The 21,440-nt window shown below is 40.5% G+C and overlaps 1 long non-coding RNA gene across 1 annotated transcript; it reads right to left on the bottom strand.

Annotated features, from left to right (window-relative positions):
• Positions 1-344: 344 nt before the first annotated feature.
• On the bottom strand, positions 345-1,956 carry LOC119775334. Its single transcript, XR_005279635.1, has 3 exons — positions 767-1,956; positions 488-672; positions 345-416 (listed from the first exon to the last, which is right to left on the bottom strand). It is a non-coding gene; the product is annotated as an uncharacterized LOC119775334 (long non-coding RNA).
• Positions 1,957-21,440: the final 19,484 nt, after the last annotated feature.

The raw sequence follows: 21,440 nt of genomic DNA, 5'->3' as shown, positions 1-21,440 counted from the left end.
TGGTGCACCTCCTCCTTGTTTCCACAAAAAAAAAAAAAAAAAAAAATGTCCCCTGTGTCTCTGTCCTCATAGTTCTTGCACACACACACACATTGGGGAACAAGTTGCAGCTCAGATGAGTTATCAGGGTCAGGGGTTCAGAGCAGATGAAAATCCTTTTGTGTTGTTTTCCCCATATTTTAACTCATCATCTCCATCCGGTTCCTGTGACGGTGTGTGTGCGTTGGGGGGAGATTGATGCTTGCAGCATGGGAGGGGGGGCAACTCCTCCAGGTCTGAATTCTGCTGTCATGTTTTGTTTTAGGTTCCTAGCCCATATGCAGAAACACTCGGAAACAGGAGAAAAAAGTTCAAAGGTTTATTGAATAAACAGGTCAGGGGGTTATCAGATTCAGGACTGGTCACGACTGGTTTCTCTGCAGAGGGGGACAGAATGGTTAGCAGATATCCAGGTATGTTTGCTGGTTGGATGAGTGCAGGTCTGTACCTGTTCAGAGGTTTGAGCTGAGCGGCAGATGAGGGGAACCAGGAGGGTCCAGAGGCTGTTGGCAGGCAGAGAGCTAGGCAGACAGGTATCTTACAGATTGACCTTCCAGGGTTCTCCTGAGATCAGACAGACTGGTTTCAGACTGAGAAACTCTTCCTGAGTTTCTGGGTTCAGACAGGTTCTTCCTGGGAAGCAGAGAGAACAAAACAGGTTAGGTTCAGGTTAAGGTTTCAGGGGAGTCAGAGAATCAGACAGGTTGGTTGGCTCTGGCTTGCTAACCGTAACTGGCTTAACACTCTGGCACTGGAGTGTTGCTCTGCCACTGCTTAAATGCTGGGCTCCTGATGAGCAAACGAGCCGCAGGTGTGGTAGTCAGCTTCAGCTCCAGGAGACCTAGGGCGCCCTCAGCTGGAGAAAGGTGGACAGACCTCCAGATCCCAACATCCGCAAGGAGCGGCTCCAATCAGGGAGTCCATGTTTAAAGGGCAGGGAGTAAAAAAAAAAATGGTTAATTTAAGGAAGAGTTCCAATGTTTCAAATGAATAATACAAGATTTTATAATTATATAAAGTTGTTCATCTTTACCGTATAAAAGAAGAAGCCTTTTCAGGAAAGGAATGTCGTCTGGTCAGTCGCCCCACTTCATCCTTCTGTCACCTTAAGTCACGTTCCTCTCACAACATACTTTTCTCTATTTAATTTAGTTATTTATTTATTTATTTATTTATTTTTTGCTAGATTATATTTATTTATTTGATTATTTTAATGGAGAAGATGACTTTGTTTGAGATAATTTTCCAGTATTTGATTTCTAATAATCATTAAATCTGTTAACAATCTGTTGTTTTGTATTTTTTTTTTTTTAATTCAATTTAATCTGTGCAGACAAATGATTCATCTCACCGTCTCAAAAAATAAATGGTTTGTTTTGATCCTCCTGCTGACCTCCAGGGACCTCGATGCCAGAAGTCCTCACTCCCTTAACCTTCTAACGGGGTATTGAGGCTGGAAGACTGCTTCCTCCAGGTGGTACCTGACACTTCTGACAATCGCTGTCCTCAGAAAAAAATCAGTCAAGGAGAATCCTGCATTGACAACGCCAAATTGTCGTGGGAAAAAAGTATTCAACTATTCATCCTAGTAAAATAAATGGAGATCGGTGGATTTCACTCAGTCATATCTTTGCAAAGAGAGAACAGATCATCATACAGCCCTAATGGCACAGCATTCTGCTCTGTTCTGATCTGGGCAGCATTTGTTCCCCCTTACTTACAACAATGGAAAAGTAGTTAGAGTCAAAACACTTTGGTTAAAAAGTAACATGTTATAAATGAACCTTGAGAAAGAATCTAGTTTGTTATAGGAAGAAGCTTTCTGCTCTTCTTTTATCTGCAGAGGTTTTGGTTCTTCGTCCAAACTGGAATTCCTCTCCTGTTCATAGAGCTGCTGGTCAGAGAAATCCTCCTCTTTTCCAACATAATCCTTTAGCCGGTCTGAAAGACAAACTGCAGAAAGACTTTCTATTAGTGATAAAATAAAGGACGCCGCACATAAAATCTCAGTCTGTACATTCTGGCCTAAATTTGTTTCTCCACAAATAATTGTAAAAAAAAAAAGATAAAACATTTATATCCAACACCACAATGACTGTCTGGCAAATGACGAAGTAATGAGACACCCTAGCCTCAGCAGAGCCTCCTGAACACGTCTGCCTTGAAGAGACGGACCCCAGCTCAATGTGTCAGAGATTAAGCTGATTTTAAATGATTTTCTGATTTTATTTCTATGCTCTATCGTATTAAAAATAAGCATTGCAGTAAGAAAGAGAAAAGAGGCCTAAATGATAGAGCAAGGGCGTAGGAATATGTTTACAATTGGGGGGGGGCACATGTCGGAAATCAGAGTTTCAATAGATATTTAACAGAAACATATCTTAAGTATGCTACTTAAAAAAAGGCTATTTAATCTTTTACTTTATTCCTTTAGAAATGTGTCTTGCTAAAATAATGCATTTATAATTTACATAATGCATTTGTTCATAAGATGTGAGCATATCACCAAACAAAATGACTGGAGTCTTTTGTTAAGCAAAGGGAGATGTCTGTCAAGAGCTTCAGCCCTTGGCATGTTTAGTGTCCGCATAAGCACTAGAAAATCAAATATTTCAGTTGGATTAAAAACAATTCAGTAGGCCACACACGTGCAAAGTTTGATATGTTTTATTTTGTCAAACTTGCAATAATGGTCAAAAATGAATTTATATAGGTTGACTGACAGAGGGAGCTGACAGTGTGGTGAAGAATTATGGACAGGGCGCTTTGAAGCATCTGGTTCAAAAACGCATTCTAAACCATTGTTTGTTATGTTTTGCAGACATAACAATGACGCTGGCCAAACCAGTTAAGAAACAAAAATAATTCTCAGCAGCTGCACCTGTTACAAAAAAAAAAGTCTGAAACTGAAAAATACACAGAATTATTCAATCACACAGTGTTCAGAAAGTGCATTTTTGAACATGCAAAGAGACGTACATATCGAGATTGTCCTTTGAGCCTTTTGATTTGCAGAGTCTGTTATTGATTTGACATATAGACCCATATCTTTAATGAAAAAAGAAAAACAAGGTGTCCTATTAGCAAACTTGTATTTATGAATATAATATTTAGCAAAGAGTATTAGTAAGTTTATTATAAAGAAATGATTAGCAACCTTTCTATGAAATCTATAGAAACAAAATAAAACATCAGAAAGTGCATTTTCCACTATTCAGCACTTTAGATAGACGACTGTGACCCGGATGTAGATGTAGGCGCGCATGCGCACTGAGCTGCTGGCAGGGATCGGGTAGCATTAGCAGCATTAGCTTAGCTTGTGTGTGGAGTCATTGTAGAGAGGCTGATAATCTGGGAGTGTTTGCAGTGAGAATGTCTTCAGTCCAGCTTCAAGGAGAGTTTATCACCGAGCAGTTAACTCCTGCTGAAGAAACATTCACGGAGTTTAAAGGGAGTTTGGTCAATTCGGAGGAAAAGATGGACGATCAACATCTACTGCTGGATTTCACCAGGATCCCCCAGATCATCTTACACCGGATAGGTAGGAAACACCTGATAGAAACGATTCCCTGATGATGCACACTGTGGGTTTTAGCCTCATCTGATTGGAAAACTGCTTAGAGGAGATCAACACGCTAAGCTAAAGATAACTTCTGGTCGGCGGCCATCTTACTGCGGTCAGCTCGCTCACTTCCAGCATTGGGTATTAATGCCTGCGGTCAAGTTAGTAATTTTCTCCGGTTAAACCTCTTCTTCGCTCCGAGTTCACTGCAATCACAGAAAGCCGTCTCTACCATAGAGATAATATTAGAGTAGACCCCGCATTGACTGTCTCTGCGCAGACATTACGGGCGCCATCTTGGGGAGGTCATCCTGCTGCCCTAACCTGCTGCTTTAAGCAGAACAGTAGAAGGATGCCTTAGCACTGCAGCGGAGTTTAGTTTAAATCAACAGACTGTTGACATCAGGGCTGGAGGGAGAACTTCATGAAGGCATCAGAGCTTTGGAAGACATTACTAAATAAACAGCAGATATACACTACATAGAATAGAAACTCCCTTTGTTGGCCCACTGTGGGGAAATAGTGGAGTTACTGCAGCAACAGATTACAGAACAGTTTATAAATAAAGTTTATAAAGATAAGAGAATAATTGACAGAGTTAAAATAAATATCCAATCCAGTTTCATTTGTTAATCAATTAAAAACAGCCACAGCTGAACAAAGGGCTGTAAAGAAGAAAAAAAAAGTAAAACACGAAACGGTATGAACAAATATATATAAAAAACAAAAAAATACTGTATTGTACAGTGTTCTTTCATTTATAAATACATGCATCTGAATAATGTATAATTAATATATGCATAATCATATGTATGCATATGTATAATTTAGGGTTGTCACGATACTAAACTTTTCAACTCGATACCGATACTAAGGAAAATATTCGATACTCGATACCATTTTCGATACCACAAGGATAAAATTTAAACAGAAATATTTTGATTAATAATTAAAATACAATAAATAAATAAATACAATAAACAATAAGAACAACATTTTGAGGTTGTTTGCTGTGCACAGTATTTAGCAAGCTTGATAAAAAACTTACAAAATTAGAATTAAGTTTTCCTTACTTGGCTATGCTTTGCACACATAATAATGACGCTAGCCAAACCAGTTAAGAAACAAAAATAATTCTCAGCAGCTGCAACTGTTACAAAAAAAGTCTGAAACTGAAAAGTGCACAGAATTATTCGATCACACAGTGTTCAGAAAGTGCATTTTCCTCTATTCTGCACTTTAGATGAATGACTGTTTAGGTGCGACTGGTACTCGATACTTTTGAAAATGAGTATTGTATCCGGATACAACATTTCAGTATCGATACTTTTTTGAGTATCGATACTTTTGACAACCCTAGTATAATTTATAATAAACAGGGGCGGAACCAGGATTTTTCAAAGGGGGGTGCGCACCTAGGAGTCATCGGGTCACGGGGTCATAGGTCAAGACAATGTGAGGCTAAAAGACCAAAGAATACCATCTTCACTCTTTCACGCTACCCTAATTATTCATCCAAGGGTTTTTAATTGATAATTTTAATGGATGAACATAAGTAGAATTAGCATAATTACATTATTGTAATTAAAAAAGGATCTCTCGGTTTTTAAAGCATGCACAAGGTTAAAAGGTAGTTTGAAGAAAAAAATGATCCTTATCAACAATTAATCAAACAAGGAGTTTCTTTATTTCCAGAAATGATATTTACACAGAACATGAAATAAAAAAAACCCAAGGACTTGGGTTCAAGTATGGTTCAATTAAGACAAAGGAGTTTTGAATATATTTTAACAAGATAAACTGTTGGAAAAACAAAAAAAACAAAGTTAAACCAGACAAAGAATATTGTTCTCTACTACAAACTTTATGATGATGATAATGGGTTTACAAATGTCAACCTTCTGGGATGCTTCTGGGCAAATATGTCTATGATTTTGTTGATGTCTAACTGAATGTCCTTGTGCACATACAAAAGTAGCAAAGCCACAAACCTTTCCTGTCCCATTGTTGACTTCAGCAAAGTTTTCACTGCTTTAAGACCCGAGTTAGCACGTTCCACAGAAGCACTGGTAACAGGTATGGCTGACAGAAGGTGAAGAATCATATAAATGATTGGGTAGCACTTCATATTTGTTATCTTTAGAATTTCAGGGAGAGAGCTGGGTTTTTCCTCTGATGATGACCACTTTGTGTGCCACAACTTCACTTCCTGCCTGAATGTTGATCCTGACGGTAGATCATCTTTATATGATGTAAAAATGATAAAAAGTCATACTTGTCCAGCCAGTCCCTCTGGCCTGTTCTTTTGGTCACCCCACTGGCTCTTCGGTTGTCTTTAAATTCTCTGGCAGGGAAATTGAAAGATTTGGGTGGTTTTCTGGTCTGAAGAAGTTGGAATTTTCCAGAGTCGTCCATTTCACTATTCCGGTCTTTGGTCTTTGATATATCTGTAATAAGATTGATATTTACATTGTCAATTTTGCATGGGTGCTGGTGGAGTTGTAAATCTGCCTACATGAAGATTTTGTATAGTCTTGCTTTATTATGAAATAATTATTATGAAATGTAAGATTTCAAGATTAAGCAAAAAAGTAAATTGTGTAAAAAAAAAAAAAAAAAAAAGTTGTTTTGACATTGAAAAAAAAAACAACTATTACTAACCTATGTCGTAAGTTGTTTGGGGCAAATCCGCTTGGTTGATCGCCGCCTCTTCAGTTGTCTTTACATCGAAACACGGTTCATCTGGAAAAGAAAATAATTTTTGTGATCAGGTGAACCTTGTAATCTCAGGAGGAGCCACAAAACAATTTAATGTTGTGTTTTTATCGTAAATTATCAAATTCACTGAACACATATCACCAGGTGCACAAAACTGAATTTACTTAAAAGTAAATTGTATTTTTATTGTAAAATATTAAATGCACTGAAAACAAATAACACCAAATTTGTAGTTATCATGTCACAATGTTAACAAGACTCCCTTAGACTCCAAGCATGTGCTTAGAGCATTCATTGATTTGGATCCTTACCAATTGATAAAAGTTAGTCATGTTTTCATAAAGGATAAAGGATTCTTATTTTTAACAGTACAACATGTGGTACAGGTTTAGACCCAAAAATACACACTACAAAATAACTATTGTATGCATTTCAATGGCAACTAATGTTGCTTATTTTTGTTAATTGTACATTCTTTTTATTACTTATCAAACACTGCAATTTTTATAACTTTCCCGTTACTGGTTAAAGTATTCCTACAATTGCATTACTTTGCAACTTTAAACAACTTGTTTATCAACAATCAACAATGTTGATAATGTTTTCTCATTATCAACATTTTCTAGCAATCATCACACCTTTTATCTGTGTGTCTCCAATATCTGAACGTTCATACAGGTCAACGCTGTGGTCATTTTCTGAATTTGTGCCAGGTCCACTGAAGAATAGAAAACAAGATATAAACATTTCAATCTGTGTTATTTAGATTATAGACATAAGCCTATAGAAAATAAAGTGATAAAGTTGGTTTCTACTTACCCTTCTGTTGGATTGGACCAGAAACTAAAAAGAGATGGTTGTCTGGTTTTCTTGTTTGTCCTTAAATCTTCCAGGTCTCCTCATGCTCGCAACGACGGCATTGTAGTATGGCAAGCCGATTGGGCCAATAATCGTCTGTACAATAACGCAGTTCCAACCCGTATTTTACGCGAGCGCGCGTTTTTTACGTCAACGAAAATACGGGTTGGAACTGCGTGTTATTGTACGGACGATTATTGGCCCAATTGGCTTGCCATAACCAAAAGGGGGGTGCGCGCTCCCCCCGCGCCCCCGCCTGAATCCGCGCCTGATAAATATGCAGCTGTGGACATTTTTAAAGTGTGTTTGTGTGTGTGTGTGTGTGTGTGTATGTCACAGCTCCTCTATTAGCCATCCCGTCATGCACAGATCGGATGCCAGACAGTTGGGTTTAAAAAAAAAAAAGATTTACTGTAATGAATGGTAGAGAAAAACAAATACTCTGGTTAGCCTCCCCTCTGGTTCACCAACAGCACAGCTGGGGGCCGAACAGATTCTGTCTTACATACACAATGAATCTACATAAATTCACAGGACCTTTTCTTATTCTATTTGATTGTATAGTATTTTTTCTTATACAATATATATTTAAAACGAGTTCAATGCTATTTATTTTTGTTCTTGTCTATATAAATCAAACAATTTAGAAAAACAAATACAGACAGCAAGTAAAATAATTATTAAATAACTTAAAAGCAAAGCAATATAAAGTAACTGAGAGACAATGTAAACATAACTGACAACTGGCAACATAAATTACTAACATTTAATGTAATTACCTGTAATGAATGGTAGACCAACAGCTGTAATGCAATAAAAAGTACAGCCAGACTCACCGCAGCTGGAGGCTGAACAGATTCTGCGGAATCGGTCTCCGCCAGTCACATGACATTTGTTGCTAAGACGCCATTTTTGGTGGAAAAGGCGTAGTGTAAACAACCGCAGCATAGCTAAACGAAGGACTAAAGGATTGAGTTTGTTTCTCTGACTATGGAAAAAAACTAAGCAGAATGCGTAATTACCGTACTGGCAAAAACTTAATAACGAGGCCAGGGACCATTACTTGTCGAAACTGTCGGATATTAAGGACATAGATCCTTATGATCTCCGCAGCAAAGACTGCAGCTCCGACATCACTTCACTGCCTCCGACCTCATCAGTGGACATAACAAACTACCTAGTGTTTGGCGTCAGTGCCTACACTTGCGAGGAATTCAAAGCATATAAGTCACTGGAAGCACACGGACAGTTCACAAATGGCTCCTTTTTTTGTCTGATTTAGAAAGGGGGAACAGATTATAGCAGGTGGCCTGCTATAATCTGTTCCCCCTTGTAACTTTAAGAAATAAAGGTCCATCAACTCCAAAGTTTCAGTGGTTAGTTGTCATCATAAAAGATGTTTATAAGCCAAAAATGAAAAAGCTGGGACCTTTTTGCCTGATTTAGACAGGGGGAACAGATTATAGCAGGTGGCCTGCTATAATTTGTTCCCCCCTTGTAACTTTAAGAAATAAAGGTCCATCAACTCCAAAGTTTCAGGGGTTAGTTGTCATCATAAAAGATGCTTATAAGCCAAAAATGAAAAAGCTGGGGCCTTTTTTGTCTGATTCAGACGGGGGAACAGATTACAGCAGGTTTTATTTCATCCCATATTGCCAGTTCTGACAATATGGGATGAAATAAAACGGCTGATGTTAGAAGACAAACTGTTTATTAAGGATAGTACAACATAGATAAAATGCATGTTACTATAAACACAAATATAGATTTAAGTACTAAATTTCAACCAGGAAAAAATTATTTCCTTCTACATATAGTCTTTAATGATTACACGTGCACTCCATTTTCTATTTCATTTTTATTACAAGTTTACAACAGTTTTCAATGGGCTGAGAACATTTGGACACTGTGAAAAAATGAGAGATTTTTTTAAGGAACGTATGGAAAAGAACAAGGATCTGTTTGCTTTCAGAGGAAGGAGTAGACACTGCTGTCAGCGACTAGCCTACTCAATTCTAGTCAGAATATGAGTCTGATACTGCTCCATAGAGCTGTGATTATGGGGTGTGTTTTGAACGAACCAGGAAAAAAAATGCCTCTGCACCCAATTGGATAGACCTACAACCAATAAGAGCAATGGAGTGTGTGACATATGTTAAGCAATACATAGTTGTTGTCAACAAAAATCAAAGCATGCAGTTGCACGCCTAGAATAAGAAGATGAGCCTTGATCACGTTTCTCTGTTCCTCTTTTAAAATTAATTTGCTGTCGATATCTTCTAGAACAGACCTAATAGCAGAATCTACTCACCTCAACTCTCCAGCTGCAGCCATTGTTGTTGTCACCCAAGCCCGCTTTGGTCACATGGTTGATTACGTTACTGTTGATCATCTGTCCATCATCGTATAAAGCCCGCCCTGACAATTTGATTGGATCGCCAGAGGGTGGGCGATCATACTCGCGCTACTATGGAGCAATGCCAGACCGAACTTTCCGACCTCAAACCTTGTGGGCGGGACTAAGTTCGGAATGGCACCCAGGCTAGTCAGCGACCAGCTTTCAAGCAAACGTTTGTGTTTTATTAATAGTTTTAAATCAATATCACTGGCAATATTCTGCTATAACATGTGAAGTAAAGAATAAAACAGTAAAGCTCAACTTTCATACACGTAAAACCTTTCAAATTTCAAGTTCTGCACGTTGGAATTGAAGCGGAGTTAACTCGGGTTGTTCTTCCTACTCCGTGCGCGCTCCCGACGAGGGGATACAAATTTTCCCAGGGATAACTACCTTGGCACGACACCGGGACTGGCAGCCTCTCACACAACACGATCATGTCATTTCTGGTAAATAATTGTGCCGAAAGAACAGCCGCGTGTGGGTTATCTCTAATTTCCACATAATATGGTGGTTTTCCCACGATGCACCGCGCCAGAGGTAAAGAGTTTACGTCACTTGGCGGAGACCGATTGTCAGCCATTCCCCAGTATTTATAGGCCAATCAATAGGGGGCGCCAAAATCCACTCATCACAAATAAGTATAAAACATATTTTAGTAAAATTTAATCTACATCTTCTAAAACCCATTACACACACACACCCCTTAAATTCTGCTAAATATGAAAAGTAATGCTTCAGACCAAGCAAAAGAAAAAAAAAAAATCAACAAAAATGTGGGTGTATTAAGGAAAAGCAAACAATTGTGCAGCACTAGAAACAAAACTGGGAAGACTTGTCAATCCAAAAACTCTCCCAAAAAGGAGTATGTAAAGAAAGGAGGTGATCAAACTCCAAGCTAAACACTGACTCAAAGGTGCCCATTACACCTCTGCAATGTAAACACTGTTTCTATAATCCTAAAAGTACTACTTAAGCACTTCTATGGTTAATTAGTTAGAGTTGACTAAGTCTAACTCTGTTACTCAAACTGAAAGTACACTTGAAAAAAACTGAATCAGGGATCTAACAGACACGGCAGATAAAGCAGTCTCATCTACTGCTTGGTTAAGACGTCTGGGGGGGCCTAGTGGAACTACAGTTCCAAGCTCTGTGGAAACAGTCTGAGGTAAGTCTGGACAGTCACCATCTGGAGTAGCTATCACAGGGGTGATTTCAACATCCAGGGGATTACTAACAGGCAGGGGTAAGTCCACATGGAATTCGCCAGGAGGGGTCATATCTGGATGAACAGAGCTGGTAGGGATCATGAGCATGTCTGGGGGTAGAATGTCTGGGCAACGTCCTGGATCCTCCACGTCATTGACTGCTGAGTGGCCAATATTATGGACAGGAATCAGGTGACCGGCTCTACTGGATGTGACGACTGATAGAGAGTCAGACTGGGTGGCACAGGATTCCCGTTCAGTGGAGTTGCCATCATCCGAATGGATTCCATCAACATCGGACTTCTTCAGCCAGTCTATTGTGCGGACATCACTGTTCTCCATCACATCAGGTAAATCTGGGCATTGACCACTTCCCTGCATAGCAGCAGCATAGTCACAGTCAGATTCATAGTCCTCAACACTCTCACAGGGCATGAAGCTAACAGGCAGTAACAGGTTTCTGTGGACAATTCTCTTGAGAATTGAGACGACCTTGCGTTTTCCCGGTACTCTTCTGTTAGCTATCAGTACTCTACTGTTAGCGATCAGTACTCCAATGACGAGAGGTGATCCTTTAATCTTGTGGTTATATAGCTTGGCATGGCGAGTCTGTTCCTTAAGACTGTTTTTCTGCACAATCTGAGCAGCCTCGTGTGGATCTTTTTTTAGATGAGAAACAAAGTCTGAGTAGCTAACAACAGTATCATTGGTGAGGGCATCTTGAAACATCATGTCAATAGGTAGATGAGGGATCCTTCCAAACACCAGGTAGAATGGTGCAAACCCTGTTGTCTCATGCTCTGTACAGTTATAGCAGAAGGTTAGTAGCTGCAGCAATTGTGGCCATTTTGCTTTTGGCTGAGGGGGAAGGGATCTGATCATGTCTCCTAGAGTCCTGTTGAATCTCTCTGCAACACCATTCCCCATGGGGTCGTAAGGGGTTGTATGGGACTTCTGTATCCAAGCCATCTCTAGAAGCTCTTTGATTAGTTTGCTCTCAAAGTTGGCTCCTTGGTCAGAATGTATACGGTGAGGAAACCCATAAACGAGGAAGTTGTTCCAGAGACGACGAGCAACTTCCTTGCCAGTCTGATTCTTGCAGGGGAAGGCATGTGCCATCTTGGAGAAATGATCAGTCACGACTAGAAAATCCACAGACTTGTTCCCTTGCTCAGCAGTTCAAAAGTCTATGCAGACTAATTCCATAGGTTTAGTAGTGACTATGTTTTGAAGTGGTGCACGGCTGTGTGGTTTAGGTGCCTTCCCTACAATGCACCGCTGACAGGACCGAACATACACACCTCATGCCACTCCAGTAAAACCTTTGCCTCACCAGAGACAAGGTACGGTGTTAGCCATGGAGACATGTAGAACTTTCTGCCTTATTGAGTCAGGTACTATGAACTGAAGAATTTTCTTGTTCATGTGAGGATCTTTCTTTGTCTTGTACAGCATACCATTTTGTATGGTGAGTCTGTTCCAGTGTTTCAGCAGCTTAATCACGCTCCGTGATTCATTTACCCTTTCACGTTTCATAGGTCTATTATGTCTCCTTACAAAGTACATGGCTTTGCTTATTGTGTCGTCAGCTTCTAGCCAATTGACAAGTTGGCTCTGAGGGAACGCAGATGACTGGTTTTCATCTAGCAGAAAATTGGGGTCAACACCAATTCCCATCATATGGCTCACACCTCCACTGGCCTGAACATTGAGGATGGCAGCAACCTCCTCTGCTGAGACTGAGCCTTTTGTGTTCCGTGGAACTGTGTCTTGAGCTGACTCATTTGGCATCTCACCACCATCATTACAACAGCTTGACAGTTGTTGGACACTCTGAAGACATCCTGGACAAGTCTGTCATTCACACTGTTGACCTGGTCCAACAGCGAGGTATATGGCTCATTTACAAGGCGGTGAACAACACATGACTGGACGAACGGCTCACAGCTCAAAGCGTCTGCAACAATGTTTTTTGGGCCCGGGATGTATTTTAGGTCAAAGTCATATGAAGCAAGCTTTGCCACCCACCGCTATTCACATGCATCCAGCCTGGGCTTAGTTAGGATATATGTCAATGGATTATTATCAGTCCATATGGTATAGTTTATGCCTTTCAACCAATGGCTGAATATGTCACATACTGCCCATTTTAAGGCAAGAAATTCAAGCCGGTGAGCAGGGTAGTTCAGCTGGGCGTGTGAAAGGGTTCTACTTGCAAAGACAACTGGCCTGGCCACTGTTCCACCAGACGGCAGTTGTGACAGAACTGCTCCAATCCCATCAAAGGATGCGTCAACAGCCAGAATGAATGGGGCCTTGAACTCTGGGTGGGCTAGAGTAACACTTGTCATGAGGTCATGTGTCAGTGTCTCATAAGCAGACTTGCACGCATCTGTCCAATCAGCAGGTGTCAGTCTCACAGGACGTCTCTTTTTGACATGTTTACAACCCCTTTTGTATTTTTTTGGAGCATCTAGTCCAGTTGTGAGCTTAAACAGTGGTTTTGCCTTTGCAGAACATGCCTCAATGAAGCTTTAATAGTACATCACCATGCCTAGATATGATCTGATTTTGCTAGGACAAGGTGTTTTCCCATATCACTCCATGAGGTCAGTGACTTGGACATCATTTATGGGTTTCACTTTGTCAGGGTCTTTTGGAACACCATTGTCCCTGATGACATGCCCAAGAAACTTCACAGTCCATCTTAGGAAGAAGCACTTCTTAGGTGCGAGTTTAAGGTTGTGTTTCTTGAGGCGGGAGAAAACCAATGGTAGACGATGGAGTGCAGTTTCATATGTAGGTGCAAACACCATCAAATCATCAAGGTAGCACAACAAGCTTGTGAAATTCTAATCACCGAATATGGACATCATCATCCTCATGAATGTAGCTGGATTGTTGCATAGGCCTTGAGTGAGACCGTTGTATTCATGAAGTCCAAAGTCGGATGAGAATGCTGTATATTTTTTGTCATCAGGGTGCACAGGGACATTATAAAAGCCTGATGTCAGGTCTATCATTGAGAAGAACGCATTACCACCAAGAGCAGCTAAAGCATCAGGGACATTATAAAAGCCTGATGTCAGGTCTATCATTGAGAAGAACGCATTACCACCAAGAGCAGCTAAAGCATCAGCTTGATGCGGTAGTGGGTAAGCATCCTTCATAGTTCTTGCATTTAGCCATCTGAAGTCAGTGCAGAATCTGAGGTCATCATTTGGTTTCCATACTATTAGAGTGCAGATGCATATTCACTGTTTGACTTCTTGATAATTCCTCTCTCTTCCATCTCATTCAGAGTCGTTCTCAATTTCTCATACTGGTTTGGTGGTATGCGTCTGTAGGGTAAACGGAGAGGCTTGTCATCAATAAGATGGATCCGGTGAACGAACCCCGTAGTTTCTCCACAATCCATCTTGTGACGGGAGAAGATTGACTCATGCTGCACAATGAGGTCAAGGAGCGTGCCTTTCCACTGCAGTGGCACTTCGCATGATTTCAGGTCAATGTTTTGCAGACCCAGAGCCTTCAGCGCATTTATCATGTCCTCCTCTGACCTTGGCTGTACAACTTAACTCTGTACACACTGCACATTACTTTCGATCTTGTCAGCTTTTGGCAAGTCCTCAACTGCAATACATGGGGACACGTCAGCTAATTTGGTATTTCTTCTCAGTACTACAACTCAGTCTGTAGGATTGATGACCCTAACAGGCACCCATCGATCTCCCCAAAGAGGAGTAATAACTCTGCCAACAAGGATTTGTTTTGCCCAAGCTTTAGACCGTGTTGGCTCAACAATCACTGTACTGCTTGTCGCCATCAGTGCTGACTCAGGTAATTTGCTCCAGACAATGTGTTCACTCTGTGGTGTCAGGGTCACACAACTCTTGACTTTCGCTGTCCCTACTTTATCTGGAATGAAATCACCCCTCCAACGTTCTGTGTTGGATAGCAGTGAAAGAAATTGGCAGTGGTTAGGTGTCTGGCCAGTGTTGGGTGAGGAAACTAGTCTCCAGTAACTATCAGTGTCTTTAAGTTGGGTTAGAATGTGTTTGATGGCATTGCTGCTGAGAATAAGCTGTTCTGTTTGGCCTGGCATAACCATTGTTGGAATTATCATCCTACATCCATAAACTATGACGTCAAGGTCATACATGTCTTCGGGGAAAACTTGATGTCCACCACAGCGTATAATGACCTAATCTTCAGCCGTGCCTTTTGTTATGTCAGGACACTTTTGTAAAAGGGACTGAAGAGAGGACTCACTTATTGTACAACCATTGAGCCACTGTCTAATAGTGCTTTGAGAGTAGGGCCATTCTGTACAGACACAGTCGTGTAGAACAGGCTGTTAGTTTCTGCTATGCTTTGGAAACCTTGGAATATCAGTTTCTTGGATGGGCTCAATGTACTACTGTACAACTCATAAATGGATACATTATCTTTGATTTCTGGAAACTCATTACTGATGGGAGGTTTATTGAGTTAATCTGCACTGTCCTCCCTTTTGTGAAGATCAATCAGTTTTCCTGATGTTCTGGGGCGGTTCTTTTAGTTGGGCAGGTGTGGCGTGAATGTCCTGGATTATAACATTTGAAACAAAGCCCATTTTCTCGGCAATGTGACAAGGCGCTGTGGTCATCAGCTTTACAAATAATGCATGGTTTAATAGTGAAACCATCAATTTTGTCTACAGTTCGCCTAGTTGGAGCTCGCCATCTTACATGTGATTGATCTGAGGCTCCATGCAGCAGAACCTTCTCTGACGTGGTCATTACATCTGTCAGGGAGACATTGAGGGTTCTGTGTCTGTGGGTATTCCTGACTGTTATGTTTAGGGACCAAGTCATGGCTCAGTTATTCTTTGTGCTCTTTAATGTCCACTGTCTTCTTGTGGTGAACTGGGGAATTTTCTTTACAGCTCACTTCAGCATGGTACTCATTCAGCACCTCTAGGACTTCACAAGCTGACCACTTATCAATAGTTTTGGACCTGAAAGTGAGAGTTAGGTCTTTACAGGGACAATTTCTAATAAACATATGTGTAATCTCCATCTCAGGGTTTTCAAATGATTTGCCCTGCTCTTTCAGGCAGTCAGAGGCAAAGTCAGCTGCTTTATTTAGTCTTAGCCAGTGGTCATATGGGTCTTCCTGGTCTTTGTGTAACGTCGAGCAAAAGCCAGCTAAGGGGACAGCAGAGTATTTTGTAGAGCTGAAATGTTTTCTGAGAAGACTATAAGTCATTTCAGGGTGAGCGGTAATGTTAATGTGTCTGTTTCTAATCCCAAATTTAACTACATCCTTAGCTTTTCCCCTCAGATACATAAGGATTTCATCAGCCTGTTCTTCAATTTTAACATCACTTTTCCTAATGAACGTTCTCATCTGATCTTCCCAGTCATGCACTGTAATGGAGTCTGAACCATTACCTGCAAAACATGGAGGTTCTTTGACTTTTCTCTGCGTGACAACCTGAACTTGGGATATATCAGATACACGACCAGGCTGATCCACAGTACTCACTACAGTTTGTGTGGTTGTAGAACTGGGAGCAACTGTGTTATGTGGCTGCATGTGTGAAATGATACTGTCAGCCCGCTGTTGTCCTATCTCTTGGATAACAGATTTCATCTGGGCAGTTACACAGTCAGAACTGTCACTAGTAGGGTTTGGTCTAGGTGTGTTGGCATAATTGTCAACAGGGTTATAGATCCTAGTAGGGATGCACGATTTTGGGATTTTGGCCGATATCCGATATTTTAAAACTCATGTAGCCGATAACCGATATCGATACCGATGTTAAAGCTGGACAAAAATAAGTAGTCATTGAAAATAGCAGTTTTGTTATCCATTTCTGATACTTTGAAAAATAATATACTCAAATATATTTTCATATGCTGGTATCCAATTGATTTTTAAAAACGCGGTATAGATCTATTTTACTTTCAAAATCTCGTGAAATTTCCTCGTTCTGTTACAAACTCATGATTTTTGCAAATTCTTGTGAGATTTTGTTAGTAAAATAGATCGATACCGCGTCAATATATCAACATATAAAAATATGGCAAAATTTTGTGAATTTTCGGAGGATTTCGTCGCATAACAATGACATATAGCAATATTTCATTAGTAAAAGAGATTGATATGGTGTTTTTAAATGGCAATATATAAGCATATGAAGATATTGTGATATTTTAATGTATCGATATTTTTTCCCTCGTCTTTAGAAGTTTTTAAGTCTGTAAAAAAGAAGTTTTTGAGGAAGAAGAAGAAGTAGTATTTATTTTTTTTTTTTTAGACTTTAGAAACTCAGAAGCTGATCAAATATCGGGTTAAATATCGGTGGGGTGGCCGATGTCCGATATTCAGTTTTAAGGCCGATACAGGCCGATACAGATAGGGGACCGATTATATCGTGCATCCCTAGACTCTAGCACTAGGAATTTCATCTAATGAAGGTATAAGACCACTTGGGGTAGGACTATCACAGGAAAAGGAATGGAAGCAAGCACACCTCTTCCCCTACCAATATTTTTGGGTGTGCTAAACCAAAAGTGGTTCTTTGATAAGATATTGTTTAGGAGTTTGATAAATAAAAAGATATTCAGAATCCAAAACACAATAGAAATTAAAATCCCCGGCTTGGAATAAAAATAATAAAATTCATCGAAACAACAAAAGAAAACTAGCAACTTGTGAGTTACTGTAATGGCATATAAAACTTTGCAGTGTACAGTAATATTTTCTAATGCTACCATCTCAGCTGTGAAGGTGAACTCATACACAATGTGAACTGATGTCTTTAAAAACCGATATGGCAGACAGGACGGTCACAGGTTCGATGAACTTAATTGAAGTCCAAGGTCACGGCACCAATGTCACAGCTCCTCTATTAGCCATCCCGTTATGCACAGATCGGATGCCAGACAGTTGGGTTTAAAAAAAAAAGATTTACTGTAATGAATGGTAGAGAAAAACAAATACTCTGGTTAGCCTCCCCTCTGGTTCACCAACAACACAGCTAGGGGCCGAACAGATTCTGTCTTACATACACAATGAATCTACATAAATTCACAGGACCTTTTCTTATTATATTTGATCTTATAGTTTTTTTTTTCTTATACAATATATGTTTAAAATGAGTTCAAAACTTTTTGTTTTTGTTCCTTTCTATATAGATCAATTTAGAAAAACAAATACAGACAGCAAGTAAAATTAATTATTAAATAACTTAAAAGCAAAGCAAAATAAAGTAAACATCATAAAAACAACTAACAAGTAAACTGAGAGACATTGTACATATAACTGACAACTGACAAACATAACTGACAACCTTATCAAACAAAGTGGTAAACATAACTGACAACATAAATTACTAACATTTAATGTAATGAATGGTAGAGAAAACAAAATACTCTGGTTAGGGTCCCCTCTGGTTCACCAACAGCTGTAATGCAATAAAAAGTCCAGTAATCCCTCTGATACCCAGCTCCAACACTAAAAAGAAGACGGCCAGACCAGAGAACTCACCACAGCTGGTGGCCGAACAGATTCTCACAGCTCAGCTCAGCCAGAGCCTCTTCCTCTCCTGCTGAAAGTCCATCTTTGAGTGTCACGGGGAAGGAAAATGGGTTTCTCACCCACTGGTTTGCCATTGTCTCCTCTCCAAAATACTCTCCAAACTGCTCGCGCATCCCCTCCAAATGCGCGCAGACAGCCTGCTGTAAAAACTCCACCTTCAGCCCCGCTCTGACCAAAACATCCAAGGTGGGAAACATTTCCACTGATCCCCGCTCCACACGCGCACCCCACAGTTCCAACTTGGTCCTAAATCCATAATTATTTTTATCCTTCGCACCGCGCCTCCCCTAAGGTGCTCTTGCGCCCCCCAGGGGAGGCGCGCCTCACACTTTGAAAACCGCCGGTTTAGACCATGGCTCCATTTTTTTTTTTAGGGGCTGACAAGATACAAATGTGTAATACGTTTCAAGATTCTTGCACTAGTGAAAGTGACTTTCTTCCCTCAGGGCGTAGGGCTTTGATCATGTCATCATTTCACCAGCCAGTATTTTAAAGCAACCAAAGGGCCTCATTACTGTCAAACTTGGTAGAATTTTTTTTTGTAAAAGTTATTCTATTTCAAATTTCTTAATTCTTTTATCTCACATGTCTTATCTGCATACACACCAAGTTTGAAGTCCATACCTTGAAGTCTGAAGTCAAATACCCTTGGAGGAGATAGTTAAAATTCAACGTCAACAAAATTGAAAAATTGCAAAAAAATCCGCATTTGACCCAAAACGGCTGACTTCCTGTAGGTTTTAGAGCATATATCCAAAATACTTTTTTCATGATTCGTTGAGATCTACCTACCTGCCAAATCTCAAATTTCTGCGACTTACAGTTTTCCCGCACTACAGATAAAATAGGCCTTCACAGTGCTGTCGCTGCTCGGGCCTAATAAGACGAAATGCTCCCCAGAGTTTCTATCTTAATATATATATTCAACCCCTGCTTCAGGGTCTGAGTTGACTTGCTGTCTGCTGATCCCGGTCTTCTGTCTGCTTGTTAATGGTGCCATCTGAAAAATTGGTCAAAAGGGTTTGATATGACTAATAAATCTACAATTGCTTAAATATACTTTTTTTGCCTCATAGTTTTGTCTTTTTTCATATGATTTTACTATAATCAAAGACAAATGTTTACTCCTGAGTCGTAATGATAAGTGACTGAATTTGAAGAATGTGTTTAAATAAACAGGCAGTTTAAGTAACTTTTATGTGTAAATAAATAGAAACTGAGGAAATCATATTTGTCATGTAAAACACTTGGTAGTGGTCGCTACAAATGATCCTCGGTCACCCCAGATAAATTCTATGTTCACTTACAACCTAATATTTAGCTACAAAAACCAAGCTTGGTACCGTATTTTCACGACCATAAGGCGCACCGTACTAAAAGGCGCACTCTCAGTTATGTATCCCATTTCTGTATTTAACACACACATAAGGTGCACCGGACTATAGGGCGCGTTTTTTATATACCGGTACATGTCCTCTACTACCTTTAAATACCTCTACTGCGTATTTAAAAATACAGTGGGGGCAAAACTGAGTATGACTGTGATTTATTCATGTATTTATTACAAAGTATTAATCAAACCTGGGTGCTGGCCGTGAGACAGACACATCGCTGTTGACACAGAGCGCTGTGATCACTCCTAAATTAACTTAAAATCCTGAAACCTGCCGACGGAATTTGTTCGCTTTTATTACCGGTATCCTGGTGCCTGCAGCTAAAATTATTTAGATGAAAAACACCTCCCAGCAGCCGCGGTGAACCTGGAGGCTGCCCAGCCTAGAGGCTGCTGTTGAAGGGATTTCTGCTGTCGGTGTACCGCTGGTATGTGGGGGTCTGAGCGCCTCCGACAGAAATGGATAATCTGGATGAACTGACTGCAATTATGAAGTTTTCAGGTGGACTTTCTCACTTAAAAACATATTAAAACTACTTTATTACCACTGATCACTGCAAATATAGCTGCAAGATTTAGATTATTTAGATGAAAAAACACCTGCCAGCCGCCGCGGTGAAGAGGAGGAGACCCGCCCAGAGGCTGCTGATGAATTAAGTTTTCAGGTAGAAAAATAAAAGGGAGCAAAACTGAGTATGATTGTGCTTTATTCATGTATTTATTACAAAGTATTAATCAAACCCATCAAAGTCATCATCCTCTGTTTCTGAATTAAACAGCTGCGCTAAATCAGACATGCCAATTTCCCTTTCTTCGCTGTCAGAGTAACTTTCCGTGCAGCGCAGCTCCTCAGAAATAATGCCTGCTTTTGCGAAAGCTTGAACAACAGAGCCAGCAGACACATTAGTCCAAGCATCTACAATCCATCCGCAAACGGTGGCGTAACTTGCCCGGCGCTGCCTTCCACTTATCCTGAAACTGTGGTCTCTGTCGGTCATCCATCGCTCCCACGCCGCTCGCAGCCTTACTTTGAACGGCCGCTTCACACCGATGTCGAGCAGTTGAAGTTCCTTTGTCAGACCTCCTGGGATAATGGCGAGCACAGCATCCATTTGATTCACCATGTTTTTCTCATCAGCTGTGAGAAGGGCACGCATGGAGTCACAGATTAACTGCGATGGTGATGCGTGGAAAAAAACACCTGTTCTCCTCACATACACCTCCCTCAGCCACGCTTTCATCATTTCCTCATCCATCCAGCCTTTTTCATTTGCGCTAATATCATGTGTCATCAGAGCGCTGTGTCTGTCTCGCTGTCAGCTCCCAGATCTGCTTCTCTGATTGGTTGATGCGGCGCGTCCAGCAGCAAAACTTCAATTTTTCCATCTGGAGCAGCAGCAGCGCGTTGGCGGTGCGTCAGATGCTTAAACGCTCCCGACGCAGCGCCTGCTGCTCAAAACGCGCTGCGGGACCTTTTGCTGCGCCTATACGCGCGTCAACCATTGACTTTGCATGTAAACTCGCTGCTTCTGCTGCACCTGCTGGGTCCGGTTCACACCGATGTCGAGCGGTTGAACAGCGAGCACAGGGTTAATTTGTTTCCCCATGTTTTTCACATCAGCTGTGAGATGGGCACGCATGGAGTCACATATTAACAGCGATGGTGATGAGTGGAAA

Source organism: Cyprinodon tularosa, unplaced genomic scaffold (assembly GCF_016077235.1).
Source record: "Cyprinodon tularosa strain WSP-4 unplaced genomic scaffold, ASM1607723v1 ctg867, whole genome shotgun sequence".
NCBI lineage: Eukaryota > Metazoa > Chordata > Actinopteri > Cyprinodontiformes > Cyprinodontidae > Cyprinodon > Cyprinodon tularosa.
Note: the sequence above shows the minus strand (reverse complement) of the source record. Positions and strands in the feature narration are given on the sequence as shown.